This window comes from Homalodisca vitripennis, chromosome 1 (assembly GCF_021130785.1).
Source record: "Homalodisca vitripennis isolate AUS2020 chromosome 1, UT_GWSS_2.1, whole genome shotgun sequence".
In the NCBI taxonomy this organism is placed as follows: Eukaryota; Metazoa; Arthropoda; class Insecta; order Hemiptera; family Cicadellidae; genus Homalodisca; species Homalodisca vitripennis.
Window position 1 is genome coordinate 13,188,437 of NC_060207.1, and position 20,921 is coordinate 13,209,357.

Genomic DNA, 20,921 nt, shown 5'->3' on the forward strand with positions numbered 1-20,921 from the left:
GTTTCAGAGGAGCTTTGACCCCATTGTACCAGAAGACTGTCGGGGCGCAAGCTGAGGGCCAAGCTTAGAGTCAGTGATAAGTACAGGAACTCGCGTTTCTTGCCAGACGGAAGCGTTTCAGAGGAGCTTTGACCCCATTGTACCAGAAGACTGTCGGGGCGCAAGCTGAGGGCCAAGCTTAGAGTCAGTGATAAGTACAGGAACTCTTGCGTTTCTTACCAGGCGGAAGCGTTTCAGAGGAGCTTTGACCCCATTGTACCAGAAGACTGTCGGGGCGCAAGCTGAGGGCCAAGCGTAGAGTCAGTGATAAGTACAGGAACTCTTGCGTTTCTTACCAGGCGGAAGCGTTTCAGAGGAGCTTTGACCCCATTGTACCAGAAGACTGTCGGGGCGCAAGCTGAGGGCCAAGCGTAGAGTCAGTGATAAGTACAGGAACTCTTGCGTTTCTTACCAGGCGGAAGCGTTTCAGAGGAGCTTTGACCCCATTGTACCAGAAGACTGTCGGGGCGCAAGCTGAGGGCCAAGCATAGAGTCAGTGATAAGTACAGGAACTCTTGCGTTTCTTACCAGGCGGAAGCGTTTCAGAGGAGCTTTGACCCCATTGTACCAGAAGACTGTCGGGGCGCAAGCTGAGGGCCAAGCGTAGAGTCAGTGATAAGTACAGGAACTCTTGCGTTTTCTTGCCAGACGGAAGCGTTTCAGAGGAGCTTTGACCCCATTGTACCAGAAGACTGTCGGGGCGCAAGCTGAGGGCCAAGCGTAGAGTCAGTGATAAGTACAGGAACTCTTGCGTTTCTTACCAGGCGGAAGCGTTTCAGAGGAGCTTTGACCCCATTGTACCAGAAGACTGTCGGGGCGCAAGCTGAGGGCCAAGCGTAGAGTCAGTGATAAGTACAGGAACTCTTGCGTTTCTTACCAGGCGGAAGCGTTTCAGAGGAGCTTTGACCCCATTGTACCAGAAGACTGTCGGGGCGCAAGCTGAGGGCCAAGCTTAGAGTCAGTGATAAGTACAGGAACTCTTGCGTTTCTTGCCAGACGGAAGCGTTTCAGAGGAGCTTTGACCCCATTGTACCAGAAGACTGTCGGCACTCAAGCTGAGGGCCAAGCGTAGAGTCAGTGATAAGTACAGGAACTCTTGCGTTTCTTGCCAGACGGAAGCGTTTCAGAGGAGCTTTGACCCCATTTTACCAGAAGACTGTCGGCACTCAAGCTGAGGGCCAAGCGTATGGTAGTGTCCATATATCACAGCAGGGTCACTTTCTAGCCAGCAGGGAGTTATCATAGAGCGTGTACAACAGCTACTTGCTGCTTGTTGCACGACAACATCTCTTCTCCACTATTACCAGGACGTGTGGTGGTCTTTGGCCGCTAAACGGTATACTGTCCTCTATTTTAATTTGAGTGTATTTATTTTTGTGGAGATGTATTCATAATTTGTGATAATCATCAATAAAAACTATCTCTACAAATCGGCATTACAATCGTTTAATTAGAGAACTGCCCGTACATTAGGTCTCTGCCTTTAATGCGCTTAGTTACTGTGAGCAGAGTACAATAACGTTCCATCGTATAATACCAAAATGATTATAAAAATTAATTTAAGAACTGAGAGCGTTCAGTTTTTCAGATCTTTATACTGACATATTTTTAAAGGCAACAAAATTACACATCTCCTACATTGATTATCTTTTACTTTATGCAAAGCCACTTATACAGAATGATAACTTCAATATTAATTCCGTATGCGCAATTTTACGCGTGTACAAACCAATTAAACTCTGGCTCGTTCCGTTTCCACATTAATTGTTTTTACTATCAATAATAAACGTGTACGATATTAATTCAAATGTAACGTTCCTTTCAAACACTGAATCAGCAATTCTTTGTTCCTGGTGATGAAATGTTGGCTCGTTACCAAGGATATTTTTTATATTTTTAAGTGTTTTGTGAAAGAAATTTAGTAAAACCGGTTTCAGGCTTCCCTTAAATGATTATTTTTTAGTGCGTAAATATGCCGGGGACTCGAATACAGGTGTGACTTTCGGATTGTTTTACGAGTATTAAGTTTTATATTGCGCCGTTTTTTTATCAAACCACAAGAATTTGAAGTTGCTCCCCCCCCCACCCCCCCCCCCCCCCACCCCCCCCCCCCCCCACCCCCCCCCCCCCCCACCCCCCCCCCCCCCCACCCCCCCCCCCCCCCACCCCCCCCCAAATTCGACAATGTCCGAAATTTTTACTCACTCCGCGATGTGGACAACGTGGAATTACCCACGTCGCGGATTGAGCATTTTTTTCGGACATTGGCCGAAGCGAAATACCCAGAACGCGTTTGTGAGTAAGCGAAAGTACTCAAGAGACGAAATAAACACGTTCATCGGAAGATTGAGCAAAACCATAATACCCAATAACCCGACGTGGGTAATCTAATTTGCCCACGTCGGGTTGTGGGTATTTGTAATTTGCGCAAACGCCGAAATCCGTTTCCCACAGTCCAGACGTGCAGGTCGAGACATGCGCCCCCCCCCCCCCCACTATCGTCACTGTTAGCAACAAATAGGCCTACTGTCTATTTTCATTGACATTAGTGCACTGTCGTTTTTATACAACAAGCAGTTTTTCTTTGTTCTGTGCGTAAGTGGCGTGTGTTGACTTATTTTAAAGTGCTGTTGTGTTTTGTGATTTTGTTTGAAATGAAAGGAATCATTTCACAGTAAATTGGAAGATCTGATGTCCAAGAAGAATGGTCTCACAAGTCGAAATTTTATTATTCGAGGAGCCAACGCTATGAAGAAGAAATTATCAGCGAAGTAAAGGAGGCAAAACAGAAGAGGAAAAAATGGTCAGTCCTTGATGTCTAAAGATTATCGCCGAATCAATCGGTTTGATGTCATAAACATTGGCGGATAAAGAAATGTTGATTGAAAAAACAACTGAAGAAATGACAGATATAAAATATTTCTGTCGCATTGATCAAATGTATGACACAATTCATTCAGCTCACTTACGAGTTGGTCATAAAAAAGAAAAAGCTATGGAAGCCGAGGCTAAAAAAGAAATTTTGTAACATTACCAGGGAGGTAATTAAAATATATTTGGATCTTTGCGAACCTTGCGCACTTAAGAAAAAGTCAAAAAGTAAAGGGCTGGTTGTTAAACCCATCATTATGACAGCATTAAATTCACGCTGCCAGGTAAGATATCATAGCATTTCTCTAAATAAGACAGTTTCTCCTTTGCTGACACAATACCTAAAGCGTATTACGCACTGGCAGTTGTTTATAATGAGGTATATGGTATAGTTGACATAACATTTATGTTGAGTCGATTTATGTATTTTTTATTGTATTTTAGGTGGATCTAATTGATATGCAATCAGAGCCTGACGGCGAATACAAGTTTATCCTTAATTATCAAGATCATCTCACCAAGTTTGTTGTTCTACGTCCCTTGAAAACTAAAACTGCCTGATGAAGTATCCGACATCCTTTTGGATATATTTTGGCTTGGAGTTCTTGACAAACAGTTTTCCAGAAACCAGTTCCAGGTAGCTCCTAATAAATTTATTAATAACATCGATGTACCTGATGAAACAGCTCAATGTCCGTAAAGAAGCAATGAAGTCATCCGGGTCCAAACAAGGTTTCATCAGATGTGGATGCAAGAAGAAGTGTTTCGGGCAGATCCTTGCAAATGTGTAAAATCAAATTTAAAATGCAATTCTAAATGTCACGGTAGCACTTCTTGTGCTAACAAGTAAAGTGAATACTTTTCTGAAAAGAACTTTAATAAACATTGAAAGTGGTACATGTGTGAAAAATAACTTTTTTTTTCTATTTTCAATAATAAGATACTTGTATTTTACTGTTTTAGTTTTTGTTTTGATTGAAATAAATGGAATTTCAAGGAAAATTTGATTTTATTTTACTTGTTATAATGGAATTAGTGTAGGGTATGGTATGGTTGTGTTTGGAGGCTTTTCGGCGTTTGCGCAAATTACAAATACCCACAACCCGACGTGGGCAAATTAGATTACCCACGTCGGGTTATGGGTATTATGGTTTTGCTCAATCTCCGATGAACGTGTTTATTTCGTCTCTTGAGTACTTTCGCTTACCCACAACGCGTTCTGGGTATTTCGCTTCGGCCAATGTCCGAAAAAAATGCTCAATACGCGACGTGGGTAATTCACGTTGTCCACATCGCGGAGTGAGTAAAAATTTCGGACATTGTCCGAATTCGGTGTTTGAGTGTAACATATACATATTTACAAATAAAAAATATATCTTCAACTAAAAGAACCTATCTGACTAACCAATAACCTCAAACAAGCAACTTATTTTAGCTTTTTCTAAAAGCCACGTTTTTAAAATTATTTTGTAATAGTTTTTATGTTTCTACTTTTTATTATAGAATTAGGAACACGATTAAAAATGTTTGGGTCTAGAAATAAAAAAGGTTTTCTGAAAATAAACGTAGCAAAAATCTTGTGTTGTTGTTCTTTTAGAACAAGATGCTTATAAATTGCACTTAGTCCTTTAAGAACCTTTGCGCTGCTTCCAGAGTGGCAGAATATTCAGGATGGGTAAGTTGGGGAGTAGGGACTACATCTCAAAGCCATGTCTCCCCGGAAGAAGGGGAAGCCAGCTCTGAACCAGCCTCTTCAGTCAAAGTAGACAAGGGGTGGCACACTCTTGTTGAGACTAGCCAAGAACCTCTGAGGAACAAACCCCATCAACAACAACAGTCATCTCCCACAGTAGACTAGATCTATCGAATTTCCCATGAACCCCAGAATCTCGACATTTGTGGTTAGTGATGTGCCGCTTCTGGACATCCATAAGGTGGCCCAGATTTAAGTAACATCGGTTTTCACTGTACCCTGTAGTGGGTTCAACTGGAAGGTATAAACCAACCAGAAGTAATCCCTGCTTGGTAAAAGCAAAATCCTACAATTTAAAAAGTTGATTTGCACGGTTTGTTCTAAAGGGAAAATGCGTATATTCTCTTGGCACTCCGAATTGATTTACAATGATTGCTTACGTTGCAGACAGAAACTAGCAACAAACAGCGCAGCAGCCAGCAACCTCCACGATGGAACAGCCACCGAGTGACAGGTGTGGCTGTGACCTTGCAGGGGTCATTCCCTTGTTGCGTGGTATATGGTCGCAGAAGCTGTACCGGTACAGACCACTCCTTACTCTGCCGGGGCAGCAATTAACGCATTCAGGGCTGCCATATTAAACGGTTTTGGCTTCGATTCCGCTCGCATGTCCTGTATGACGGTGGCTGCAGACCACCACGTCTTGCTTCTGTTTGTTGTTTCCCACATAGAAATGTATCTTTTATTAATTTGTTTCAGAGTCTGGACTTGCATTTCTTCACTATGTGCTATGTTTCTGGTTATGTTTATAAATACACTAGAAGGTTAGATATAAATTTACAATACATTGCTGGACTATTAATAGTTAATATATTTTTATGCACCCTTTTTTTATAAATTACTTAATATAACAAAACTTGTCACGATAGCGCAGAATAGTGAGCAGAAATATTTAGCAGAATTTTCTCAGTAATTTACTCAGATTTCTAATTACGTAGTTCCCTATCTATGAATCAATATATTATTATGTCGATTACGTGTGTACACAATTCATAAAAAATATAATTGTGTACAAACCAGAGCCAATTTGGACACAAACAGGTTTTCCTGAAATCGGCAGTGGAATATTTCCTGGAGAAAGAAAACAATCGTCAGCCGCGCTACTTTTGACGAAGACTGAAACGGAGAGGTATCAAAAGGGTTCAATATGGAACAGTGTTATTCAATGTCGACCTCCAAAATATCTAGCATGGCTGACAACTAATTACTTTTTTAGGAAAAATGTCTCTATGAAGTGTCAGTGCTACAAGTTTAGCACTAGCTTGTCTAGGCGGAAGAGCTTGTGAGCTCGAGCTCATTTCTGTGCTCAAGCAAGGAATTAGCTGAGGAATTCCAATATCTAGATCCATTTGAATATCACTGCAAGTCCAAAGAAATTGTTATTGAACGTTTTTTGAAAGACAAGATAGGAGTAATACAAGACCACGTGTCACGTAATAGACCTCGCTGAGCAAAATTTCAAAATTTCAAATCTGTAGTTGATTTCAATCTCGAGATATCCTACCGATAGATGTCTATCACACAGAAAAGAATATTTTTACCAAAATACACAAAAAATAAATTGTGTCAGCCAACTGAGTCGTAGGTCTTAATGACACTCAAACCAAATTTTATGGCTGGCTATTTAATAATAAAGGTTCATGCAAAATTTAAATTCTTGGAATTAAATCTTTCTTGATATATCCGGCTACATGATAAATTTACATTTTTATTCTTTAAGTTAAGTTCCATAGAGTTCAAATAATAATAGTCCCTGTTAAGCTAGGGAGGGGAGACAATGTATAAACATTCGCTAACGCTCAACAAAATCTTATCGAATCACATGCACCGTCATCGAACTTGGTTTTGTCTCTAAAGGAATAAAATTGGCCACCTCTAGAGAGGACTGGATAAGAATTTTGTTATGCTTATAACAATAAAAGTCGTGATAATTCTTTTACATTAATAATATTCTCTGCATTCTTGCATGGAAAGGGAGTCATCTTGTAGGGTTGCCACCCACACACTGAATTCAAGGATGTGAGGAGAAAATGGAAAGTTAAACATAAATAGTTCGTAGTAGGTTAATGAAATAACAATGACTGCATCTCTATCCACTCACCACGTGGTTTAATTGCAGTGCACACAATTTAATCCATACCACACCTACGATTTCTTTATTCCGTCCGATTGTCTCACTGCATTCCACGAGTAAAAGTCATGAGCTCTCCCACTTCCCAACTGCCCACTCAACAATAGTCACCGTGCAATTACTTGTTTTACTGTCTTAATTCAAAACGTAACACCTGACAATACACAGTCTTAAAGTTTAATGGTTAGTTCCCTTTGATAATTGACCACTCTGTTGATGAGTGATTCACAGTTAGTTGGATAACTGCTGGATAATCAGGTGAGCATTTAACAATTATTAACCTTAGAAAATGTCCTAGATCGTAAGATTTAACTCCAGAAATCAGATTTCAGAGTTTTCGGTGTCACATTTGACAATACTCCCTTAGAAGCAGCCGGTAATAACTATACTAAATATAAGTTCGCTGATATGTGATTTTGAAGTAAAGTACCAATTCCAGCTGTAAATGTGCTAAAACGTTTAAAATATTTTTCTGTTTATAAAGAAACAAAGACGTAAATAGTATTATTGTTAATATACATTATTAGGAAATATTAATATTATGTATAAAAGGCAGTTATTAGTTACTATATAAGTTATACATATTAGTTACTATCTAACTTTTACTGGATATGTAAAGACTGTTATAAACAGTCATCATTTTTGTTTTTTGGTAGAAGTAGGATGTATGTATGTATGTATAAATATTTTTTTTATCAAGAAAAAGGCTAAATCAGTTATGGAAGAACAAATACTAAGATCGGAGTAAATGAAAACGGCCATAAATATACACTTTTTAAAATATTTTCTTGGGCGTGGCAGGAAGGAAAACTCAAAATTGGCGAAATAAAATTCACTCGAACCACAGGTGCTCATACAGTTTGCAAAATGTACGAAATTTCGTACGAAACTACCGGTAGCTGTTAGTATAAAATGCTTCCTAACGCTCAGCCAAATCCCATAGATTGATAAGCACCATAATTGAAATCAGTGTTGAATATACAGAAATTCTAATATGCACAAATTTAATTATATAGGACAGAGTGTTCTTGAGATGTTGCAGAGACATGCAGCCAGAAATGAATTTGTTCAGTCCCTCCTTCGCTAACATTTCAGCTATTTAACATTAATCCATACTTCTCGTCTTATGACTCATTTCCAGTACTAGATCTGACCCGTTTATCTTGCACATATAAACCACAAGCCTGTTCACTAGCCAAGAGACGGTACAGTACCGGCTGTTTACAGCGCTACAAACAGCCGCCTACTGCCTACTAGCCACCGCGAACTGCCGCTGTTGTCCTGACGTGCTGCTCGCCGCCTATCATTGCTCCTAATGGGCCCCTTTTGACAGCCCCTTATTACAGACAAATTGAATGGGGCCTGGACCTCCATTACGGAAACCCGGTAGCCTTGCTACTGCCCGCTACTACCCGCCCATCCGTCATAAGCCACCCGTCCGTCCGCGTTCTTTGAACCCTAACTCGCAGATCCCACGACTCTCCTTCCTTGGTCTGTTTAATAAAAGCCGAGGCCATAAACTCAATCACACCCAATTTTGTCTAAAAAAAAACAGGTTAGCGTTAGACCTGATGATTACCCTGCGATGGCGGTTGTGGACATGGCATTATTAGAATAGCAGTGTTGGTAAATGATCCAGGAAGTATTGGAACAAATAATTATAGATAATTTTGGATACAGATACCACGGCAATAAAGGCCGACGGAATGAGAAGATCAGTCACTAACGAAAACTGACAATTTGTCATAAATGAGTACGTAAAAAATAAGGCTAAATAAATTGAAATAAAATATAAAATTACATTGAATTACAGCTTTTGTTAAAGAGGAGAGAGATTAAGTGCAGATAAACTCTTTCAACTTGCTTCAGTATTGAACCACAGTATAGTCATGATTCGTAGAACTTCGTTCGTCTCGATTCGAAAACAAGGCAAACCTATTTTTAACAAGGCGTATACTACGAGTAATATTATTTTCTAATCATTTATTCAGTTAAAACGCCTTATAGAATTTTAAGAACCGATTGTAGAAGTGTACGTTTTGTTTTGTATCCTATATAAACAAGGTAGGAGTATGCCACATACTTGACGCTGACGTTTCATGCAACATTTAGTCTACAGATGAATCTGTTCATGAGATTACTTACAGATAGTTACGCCACATGTGTTAATTTGTCTAATGTTAAGGTTTGTTTTCCAAAATCATTTATGCTACCATTTTGTCGTTTCCTTTATGGTTACCAAAAATAAAAATGTAAAAGTCTCCACTAACGCTCAGCCAGATCCCATGAAGTGACTTTCCACCATTATCGAACTGGATGTTGCCTGTATAAAAATTATACTTCGTACAAAATTCCAAGTCTATAGGTCAGTTCGTTCTCAGGATATTGTGAGTACAGACATACAGACGGACACAAAGGATTTAACCTTTTTCCATCCCTTCGAGTGATAACCATTGCTAATGCTCAGCCAGTAATCCATAGACTAAAACTATAAGGCGATAGTTTAAGCCCTTAAGCGTTTGTAGATATTCCATTTTTAAATGTATGCGCATTCAAACAGTTTTACTTTTTTGAATGTTGTAGTTAGCTATGAAAATATTCTTAATCGATTAAAAGGGTTTTCCAAATAAAAAAGTATTACGAAAAACTAAAAATTGCTTTATAAACAACATCAGTTTTGTAAGAGTAAACTGTTATCATTGAAATTAGAAATCCATCCAATCGTTCAAGAACAAAAACACGAGAGAAAAGTTGTTCTTACAGGCTAAATTTATGGTTGGATTTTTTTTAAACAGCCGGCTCTCAGAATTGCACAAAACATTCACTGTAGAACATGGATTAAAATGTACAGAAACTACGTGTGACGTCAATGGAATGTCTGTGAGGATGTTCAAATTCTGCTACAGTTATATTTAGAATACACTCACTACATTAACTGGTCTTTTAATGTGGAGGGTTTCTCCCTTCTCCCCCAAAATATGCAAAGATGGTTCCAATTTTTAAGAAGGTGAATTCCTACTTTCCAGGGAACTGGGGTTCCATATCGTCTTCGTAAAATCCTTTCTCGATAGACTCATAAGTTTTTTGTACAGACTTAACATTCTTAGCTCAGAACAAAACAAATCTACTCTCGAAAGAGTAACTACTTTGGTGGAGTTGGCTGTATGGGATGTGAGAAGGTTCTGCTATATTTCTCGATTTCTGAAAAGCCTTCCACGTGTCCACCGGGGTATGCACTTAACACTAATGGCGTCCGTGGTCTTCCATTTCTGTGGTTGATATCATACCTAAATGGTAGAAATCAAAGAGTGGACGTGAGAGCGTTCAGTCACGAACTATCTCACTGAATTATGAGTTACCCAGGGATCTATCCTTGCCCCTATGATGTTTTTAATACGTGTAAACAATCTAACCACATCAATTCAAAAGGGAAATATAATTTTAAATGCAGAAGACACGACTCTCTGCGTCAAAGCTAAAACCAAGAATGACTTCAAAGTCAAATATTATCAGCAACTGAATTCATGTATCCATTTTTTTCAGTTATATTATCTAAAACAATTCAATATATCGAAAGTGAAGATAGACAAACAGTGATGGAAGACGATACCTTACTTAAGGAAGTAGGTTCTACAGGGTTTCTGGGAATAGACCTCGACAGGAGTTTGACGTAGAGCGATCATGACGTTTGTTCTAAGGTTGTGTCAGGTTTTATTTGACGTAATCTTGCCCAGTACGTACACTGCAGATAATTTTGACTTTTTTCATACGCAGCACCTTATGGAATACGGTTATGGGGCAGTACCTCTAATATGAAAATCGAAAGAGTTTTTAGGATTTAACAAAGGGCTATTTGAATTATTTCTAAATTATATGTATATATGAAATGAAAAATGTCTTTATTAGAGGCAAAGTTAGAACTGCAAGTCTCTCTACCACTTAACCTCAACATATCTATATTGTAATCAATTATCACTTTTAGTAATTATAGTAGTAATAGCTTAACAGATTTTTGCTGTTTTATATCACAATACATTTCTATTTCATTTAATATAAATTCGGAAAGACAAGATCAAATATAAAGTAGTTTCAATAAAATAGTATAACATATTCTGCATTATCTGAGGGCTGAAATACCTGTAGTTTGTTTTCATTTAGAATAATTCTCATGAAATTTGACAATCATTTTAATTATGCTGGTATTCTAAATCTTGTAATGTTGTTATGTAAAACTTTCTTTTACCATCTGCATTTTTGCTCTAGATAAACTATGTATATTGTTGAGTATAAAAATGGAGATTATAAAAAATACACACACTTTGCATGGCTGTACGGTTATTTCATATTTTCAGTATAATATTACTCACATATTGGGTTTTAATTAATAGAAAACAAAAATATTGACTTTCAACGTCCTTTAAGTACAATTTTAAACATATTATTGAACTACCTACTTGTTAGTAGTTTGTTTTTCATATTAATAACTACTCAACTAGAAGTAAAATAAGAATTTAAGGAATAAAACCAACAACTTAGGTATTTAGAGAAATGCATCTCTTCAATGTAAGAGTTCGATACATAAAAAGGTTTGGGATTCACTTAATTAATTATGCAAACAATAACATGAACAGTGACAGGTTTTAACACAATTATACTATATCTAGTATTGATGCAAAACATCTACACATCACAGTAAGTAAAGCATTAGTTTGTGGTAGGATCGGATCAATATATTATTAGAGAATTTGAAATTGACGCCACAGATAGAAACCGGAAACTTGAACACCCCGTTTCCGGTGAGCTAGGGAGGGAACTACAACGCAAGAGTGCGCTGAAATCAAGTCTTGTCACCAATTTTTAACATTGAGTTTCCACTATTTTATTTTTGCTTTTATATTCTATGTGAACTGTAGAGCTCTATAGCCACAGTATACAAAAAATCCAATTTTATGACACCAATTGTGTACAGTTTAAACAGCTGATTACTAAAATACACAGGTGTTGTTCAGGTAGATATTCACAGTACTCTGACCAACTTTATATCAGCTGTTTGGTTACAATTATTAAATGCCACGTGACCGATAACATTGTTTTGTAATACTGCGTAAGGTAGTACTAAACCTGTGGTTAATGGGTGAGAAATTTTAGTGATTGTCTGTTTGTAAATAAAAAATAGTATGTCAGTGTAATCTTCTAGTCATAATTAACAAAAAAGTTCCAATTAAAAGTGTTTTATATCTAGAACAATTTTAATTAGGAAACGGCGCTACAAAGGTAAAGTCACAAGGCTAAGCTTACGGAAAGTACATCGGCACGATTCTCTTTGTTTTAATCCTGCAATGTCTTTGACAACTCCTTCTAGACAGAACACTCTGTTAAATTTGTTTTTAGCACATTTGTCTTTGCGTTTCCCATAATATTAACCTGTTATCAAGATATGGATGTATACTGTCAAATAACCATTTTCAAAAATGTCACTGAGCAAATTGTTTTGCCTAAATAAATAAAATAATTTACATATCCTATAAAGTTGTTTCATTATGTGTAATCCAAGATTATTCCTAAAACACAGTTGATAAAACCAATATTTTATGCAATATGCATTTGATATGATGTTTCTAGGACTGGATAGGTGACATCATAACTTAACATTTATATGAGGTTCTTCCCAAACACAAGTTACATTTAATTAAAAATTTGTAATTAAATACAAATTTTAATATTTTAGAATCCTTAAATAGAAAAATTTAATTTACAAATACTTAAATAACAAAAAAAAGGAAATTGAAAGCGTGAATTAAAAATATACTGATTCTAAGATTGGAGTAGAGGAACCATAAATTAGTACTTTTAAAGGTTTTCCATTCAATTATAATTTAACTTTTTAAAACAAATTAAATATTTTTAAATTAACTGGCTGAGCGTTAGCGAAGAGGCTGAAAAATTACTTCCGTCCGTCTGTATTTCTATTCACACAATACCTCAAAACAATCTGACCCATAAATTTAAAATTTTGCATAAAGTTCCATAAGCAACATCGAGTTCGATGATTGTGCACCTCACACCACTGACTGGAATTTGCTTAGCGTTAGTAAACATTTTTACATTGGTCTTTGGGTAACTATGATGGTAACGAGAAAGTCACATAATAGACTACTTATTAAATTTGTAAACAAATCAAAAACAATCTAGTAACATTTCAACATGTGACATCGTAACTCATGTGTCCTAATAACATGAGCTATAGACTAGAAATTTGTCTTGCAAACTCAGAGAAGCCTGATACGGGTGAAGCCGTAATACAAAGGCATAAATAAAATATTTATACAAATACACGAAGAAATAAAATCTTAACATGATAGCAGGACAGTAATTAACCTATTTGCCAATGGCGCAGTGTAGCGGATACAACGGTTATCGCAACATAACCCGATCAAGCTAAATAATCATTTTTTTAAATTTATACTAAAAAGAAAGTCTGGTGAAAGTAAAAAGTTGTCTCACGTTTTTGACAAATCTCTACAACAAAAAGGAACAATACAAACTGAACCAATTATAGAAGATAAATACACTTACGTAATAGTCAATTGTAGATATTTTTTACTCCATGTAACTTGTAACAGCAACAGAGTAGAATGACTTAAAAAATCTATATTACATCACAGGCTTGTTCTCTACAAAAACAAAATTTAATAAATTTGTATACATTTTGGACAATTTAAAATTATGTTACATGGTTTGGAAATATAAGTACCAAGTAAGTATGTGTGTGTTTAAATCGTATATTCTAAAGATATGTAAACCAAGTATAATTACCGTTATGTGCAAAGGTTATATTGGAAATAATGAACAGCAAACACCACTCACACTTAACCCAATTGAAAATATATTATATAATAGCACTGATGTTACCTCAAGTTTTAATTAAATTTAAATAAAACGCAAATTTCTATATCTATTTTATCCCATTTGTAGTTTTTTTTACATATAATGTATGTATGTTTCTAAATTACTGATAATCATACTAAACTATTTGGAATCTAGAGTAAAAAATCTTCCCTGTGTCTTATTTTGATATGCACATAACAAAATAATATGCTTTGGGATATGTGAAGGAAATAATGTATTTATAATAAATATTATTTTATAGAAAGCATGCATATGTTTCAAAAGCTCCAATATAGTTAATTATATTTTTTCGGCATAGAAAATTTAATTCTCTGCATAGAAATATGTTTGATTTGATCCAAAATATTTGGTTTCCCCTTGAAATAAATAAAAGTATCAGTGTAGCAAGTGGAGCGTGGCTGCTGCTTGGATGGGTGACCGCTGGGCGATTCTGTCCTTGCAAGCAGCCCGCCTGCTCGGCCATTGGTGGTGGTTCGGAAGTCACCTATAAGCCGTTGGTCCCCAGGTTAAGTGTTAGAGAGGGCTTCTTAGCCCTAACTTCGCCTGGTAAAGTAGGCCATATATACTTTACTTTAAGTGTAATTGATTAAAAACCAATAAATGAATAAGTATCTGATGATCTTACAATTATTTGTCACTTTTAGAGAACGCACTGGATTTTAAAATAAGACAATAAAATACGTAGTTACGACGTGACTATTGTACGTGCAGTTAGGCGGCGCGGCGAGGCGTGAGAGTGAAGTGACTCAGTTGCAAAAAATATGAGTTTTGATGTGGACTCAATTAGAATATGCACTGCAATTTAATTGTGTGTTGTTTAGATACTAGTGCAGTAGTACCTTTGATTGTAATAGTCACACAGGAGGTGATCGTTCATACGGATGAGGTGTCCTGAGGTCTAGGTGATTATTTCAGTTAGTTCTGAGGTCTGGCACTAGAGTTGCGCCACGTGACTATCTGAGCCCTCACTCTATATAAGGCAGTCCGAACAATTCCTTGCCTTAATATAATATAGCATTGAATGAGTTATCTCTTGTGTAAATGATACAATCAATGATATCACTCATAATACCAATAATGCACCCTTCAACTCATTGGCTTTTCATTAAGATAAATGATAAATAAAAGATAAATCGTAATAACATGTGTTCTCTTCGTAAGAATTGTTTATGATGGGATTCGTTTTCTTGCTGCAACAATTCCTTTGAACACATGTCCTGGACTGCTAGGCTTTTCATCTGCTTCTTTTGAGTTATACCATTGTTAATTTGTATAATCATTTTGCTTAATAAAACCTGATTTAGAACTAAAATAAAAGAAAAAGCTCCAAAATAAGGTGACTGTTTAGAAACATTTACAGTTAATTGTAGAAAAAAATCGAATAATAAGCAAGAAATGTACAAAATACATACATACCATAAACGTCAAAATGTTGGGTACATTATTTATTTAAATATAATAGAAGATAACTAACAAAATGCAGTTTGAATTATCTCGTGTTTTCCCCAGATCATAGGATTTTAATATAAAGTACTTTATTTAACCCCTAGTTTATTATACTAAACAAATAAATGCTTGGTGTGCAAATAAAGTTTATTCGAATTTCCAATAAATACTAATATCGCTATTTATAATACGTAATAATGTACAGATATAGATTTGTACATCATGTACAGATTTCACATCAATGATTCAATCATGCAATGATTACTCCCAACAATTATTTAATGCTAATGTATTGGAATATTCAATAGTCATATTTCTTAACACGCTCTTTATTCTAAGTATCTCTAACGTTTCTTAACAATGAATGTCCAAATTACGTTTATTCTTATTTGCCAAACCGTTCTTATATTAATTTGCGTTTTGTGTTCTGTAAGAATAGTTTCATTAAAAAATTATTTAGTCCGGTCAGAAAATGTTTACTCCTGTATATATGAAAATAACAAAAAATATGTAATATCCATAATCTCATTTCTTTGAAATAATTTAAAGGATAGTTTAAATGCTTTATTTTTTCAGTATGGAGGAATTCTACTGTAATTCGTGCACATCATGAATCTTTAAGTATAACTGTAAATGGCACAGTACATTGAGAATAAGGGAAACATTAAGAAAATATATGAAGACAAGGGCAAGATAAAGAGGGAAATTTAGTGTCTACATGAAGGATAGCCAATGAGAATATTGTATTCATAAAGATATTTAAGTTCTCCTGTAATTCGTGCACATCATGAATCTTTAAGTATAACTGTAAATGGCACAGTACATTGAGAATAAGGGAAACATTAAGAAAATATATGAAGACAAGGGCAAGATAAAGAGGGAAATTTACTGTCTACTTGAAGGATAGCCAATGAGAATATTGTATTCATAAAGATATTTAAGTTCTACTGTAATTCGTGCACATCATGAATCTTTAAGTATAACTGTAAATGGCACAGTACATTGAGAATAAGGGAAACATTAAGAAAATATATGAAGACAAGGGCAAGATAAAGAGGGAAATTTAGTGTCTACTTGAAGGATAGCCAATGAGATGAAGCCATGTTATCTCCACTGGGCTGATGTAGTGCACCAGCACACCTGTAATTACGTTCACACCTCATTGCTAATAATCTCCTCTACATGCCAATTCTACTTTGCATTCATGAATAATCACAACGGTGACAGTCAAGTTGAACTTCCAGTAGATGATAAACAACCTGATTACTCATGGTGCGTTTGAATACTGAGAAACGAGAAAATAGTTATACATGTAGCCTGTCTACGAATTGCTATTAATAGAAACAATTAAAATACGTTATTTTAATGACTTGTAAATATTTTAATATAGGTACGTAGACCAAAGGATATATGTCGATATTAAATTCAAATTAAGGATTTGGGTTTAAATATTCGATAATGTTTTACACATTCATTATTTAGGAAGAAGAATGGGGAATTAGAGAGAATAGGGGACTAAGAGAGAGAATTGTATCGAGGAATCAGATGTGATTGCTCTTATAAGAAGCACAAGATTATGATGGCTAGGCTAGGGAGGAGGAATCGGTCATTCCAAAAGTATGATAAAGAACACCAGAGGAAACGAGGCCAAGAGGAAGGCCAAGAATGAGAAAGGGAGATCAGATAAAGGCAGAAAATATGAGGAAGATGGGAAAAGATAGTGGAGGCATAATGCATGTGCATCATGAAGGCACATTGTTATTGAGACCAAAGTCCAACTGGATTTCGAATGGTCATAGGAAAAGCGAAAAAAATGAAATCTAAATAGTAAACTTTGATTTTGATAAATTTAGAACCACCCCTTCTTTGTTTGTTCATAAATCTAACCAGACTTGAAATGATTGAAATACTAAAAGTAACAAATCGCATAATGAGGTAAACATAACAAATTGCGAGCATAGACACTATCATTATTTTTCAAACTTAGCTTTCAATGTTTTATAGATCATTTAATCAATAGGGATTAACAAAATGTAATTAAAATTAAGTATATGTAAATCCTGAATTTTCAACATAACATGTGTCAATCGAAGAGCTCCTACTTTCATGTGTTGATAAAACGATCATGAAAAATTGCAAAGTTGGAAACTCGAACGTAGCCAGGAAAAAATTGGGGGGGGGATCAAGATTGGATCCGTAGAGGACAGAAAATAAAACGATTGCAGTCGCCCGCTGATTCTCCATTTTGTTCCTTAAAAAGTTCTTGAAAGCCCGTTTCAATGTTGAGAACGATATTGTTCTCGCTAAAAAAGTTATTTAAAATTGGGGGGGGGGGGTTTCCGGAGCCCTTGGATCCCTCGACGGCTACGTCCTTGAATGGAGATATATTTACATAAATTGGGAAATATATCTTTATAATCAATTAAAATAAACTGGTTTAGGGAAAATGATCACCTTATTTAGGAGTTACTTTCTTTCATGTCTTGTGTGTTTTGTTTAATTTATATAGGACTAGCTGTTTCTCGCGGCTTCGCACGCTTTTCGTAAGTTTTGCCCGTGTATGAGCACTTCTGGTTCAAGTAAATTATATTTCCAACGCCAATTGTAGATTTTGCCTTGACGTCGTGATCAAGAAAACTGTCAGAAGTGCATTGTTCACGACAGTGGTTTAATAACAATCAGGCTTTAAGTTCAACCAGAAATGTATTTTATAAACAAATACACATAAAACTTAGCCCCTTCAAAAAGTGTTTGGCTATTTAATAAACGAATCTGTCTCGTGATTGCAGTTTATAATGTACAGGCGCTTTGAAAACTTTGATCTTTTGCAGCTCCGCCTGGTGGCGTGTTACAACAATGGGCATAGCATATAAACCTTCTAAGTGGAAAAATACATATACATAAAAAATTTCATAATGATCGGTCACATAGTTTATGATTCCATAAAGGACAAACACACAAACATTCATTTATATATATATACTAGCGGGCCCGGCGCGCTTTGCTGCGCATTTCAATAATTTTTTGCAAAAGTTGCCCGCGGCTTCGCACGCAATTTCCCGTTGAAAACAGTACACTATATTCACTTATTCTTTTTCTATCACATTCTAAACATTGCTGAGATAATTGATAGTCGTTCCATCGTGAGCCTCTTGGGCGTATTATGAAGGTATGTACCATATTCCTGCCTCTATCTAGCTGTTACCCACGGCTTCGCACGCAAATCTTAAGAACCGAAGTCCTTATATTACTTAGTAAATTTTTTTTTTTACTATAATAAATTTTAGATTAAATTAGTTATATCTCCGATGCCACGATTGAGCTTGCTTTGTTGTCTCGATCGAGAGAATATGTACACACGGAGTTTTGAGAACTATACTTCTTTAAAAAAAAAACAACTAAGGTTGATTTTATAACATTCTTTATATTTGTAGCCAACGTAAGATAGTAATTATGATATCTGCATTACTCTTCTGATCAAGCATGAGCATGGTTTATATTAAATAAATATTGCAGTTAAAGGTGAATTTTTACGTCAAATTTGAATTGTATTATCTGGATAGTAAAGTCTATGTTTAACAGTGATTGCAAAAACAGTTTAAACAAAATTTGTCGTTTCTCTTAAGCTTACTCTATGCTTTAAAACTATAAGTGTAATATATGTTTACAAAGAACAGCTGATTAAAAAATTTGAAAAGACGTTAACATATGTTTGCTGCAATGCATTTCTTATGGGTATTTCTGTAACCAGTGGGGTGGAATCCTGAATCGGGAAAGGGATGGGCATAGCTTATAAACCTTCTCCGTGGAAAAATACATATACGTACAAATTTTCATCATGATCGGTCCAATAGTTCACGATTCCATAAAGGACAAACATACAAACATTCATTTTTAAAAAAATTTACTAAGTAATATAAGGACTTCGGTTCTTAAGATTTGCGTGCGAAGCCGTGGGTAACAGCTAGATAGAGGCAGGAATATGGTACATACCTTCATAATACGCCTAAGAGGCTCACGATGGAACGACTATCAATTATCTCAGCAATGTTTAGAATGTGATAGAAAAAGAATAAGTGAATATAGTGTACTGTTTTCAACGGGAAATTGCGTGCGAAGCCGCGGGCAACTTTTGCAAAAAATTATTGAAATGCGCAGCAAAGCGCGCCGGGCCCGCTAGTATATATATATATATATATGAATGTTTGTGTGTTTGTCCTTTATGGAATCGTAAACTATGTGACCGATCATTATGAAATTGTTTATGTATATGTATTTTTCCACTTAGAAGGTTTATATGCTATGCCCATTGTTGTAACACGCCACCAGGCGGAGCTGCAAAAGATCAAAGTTTTCAAAGCGCCTGTACATTATAAACTGCAATCACGAGACAGATTCGTTTATTAAATAGCCAAACACTTTTTTGAAGGGGCTAAGTTTTATATATATATATATATATATATATATATATATATATATATATATATATATATATAGATAATTAGCGAATATAACAGAGAATCGAATAAATTTTTGCCCTAATAGAGTTGGGCCAAGATGAACAGGTGGACCAATTCTTCAACATCTTCCCATTTTATCGCTCAACGGACATATTGTTGGACAGACGACGGTACGATATTTAGTAGGATGTATCCAGTCCTTATTAAATAACATAAACCTTTATTACCAGTTTACTATTTGGTATTATACTACAGATTTGGTAAGAAATCCTACAAACTTTTCTTGTTTTATCCACAACATTTATTGCATTACTACTTATCGTCAATAAACCAATATGGAATTGTATGGCTGTAGCTCCTTTTAAGTACCATCAAGGTCCTCAGTAAAAGGTCTTGAAGAACGGAACAAATGTGTGCAAGAAGAGCTACAGCAGCAGTACTCGGCTGGTGCGTCTGAATTGACACCTCTCTCTCTACAATCTACGACCAAAGCTGTTGCTAATTTAACGTGTATAGAAAATTACTTATCTGTCTTAAAACAGACATCACCAGCTGTTACTGTAAAGAAATACGCATATGTATTTCTTTCATGTGATTTGTATTTTTGTAAATCAAGCACATAGACGAGGCCATGGTCTTATCATAGGGAAAACAGCTGGTGGTCACCAGCGATATGGGAAAACTGCGTGAAATGCTATCGGATTATTTTCGCACGGATTGAAATAGTAATGGCCAGTGCAGAAAACCAATAGCCGAATAAGTTTGGACAATTTAAGTATTTGCGTTGCACAATGATTGGAATGAAAAGGTAAAGGAACTGTCAAGGTACGAATAAAGTGAAATTAATGTAATGAAAGAAAGTGAAATTTAGAAATGCATGGGTCTTAACATATAAATGGGTTGTCAGCTCTGTAATAGTTATGGCTGCTTCAAGAGGGTTCACTTCTGACTGGTTTATACCTTCCATAGCAAAAACCGATGTTTCACTTAAATCTGGAAAGTTTTAGGACTAAGTGCAATTTCTAAGCTTCTTGTCCTTATATAACAAAACAATAATTATGGCTGTGTAATTATAAATCAAGAATATGGTGAAGGTTACAGAAACAAGAATACTGAGACGACCCTATTAGGACAAACTGAGAAACATGTAAACAAAAAGCTTAATAGTATTGATTTTACGACCGAATATCATGGAAAAACTCAGGGAAAGTATGGGGACATGTACGAAGAAAACACATTAAAGTCCCAAGCAAGAAAATCCTCAACATTCCATATCAGGATATCTGAGTAGCGAGAATGATTTGAGACCGAA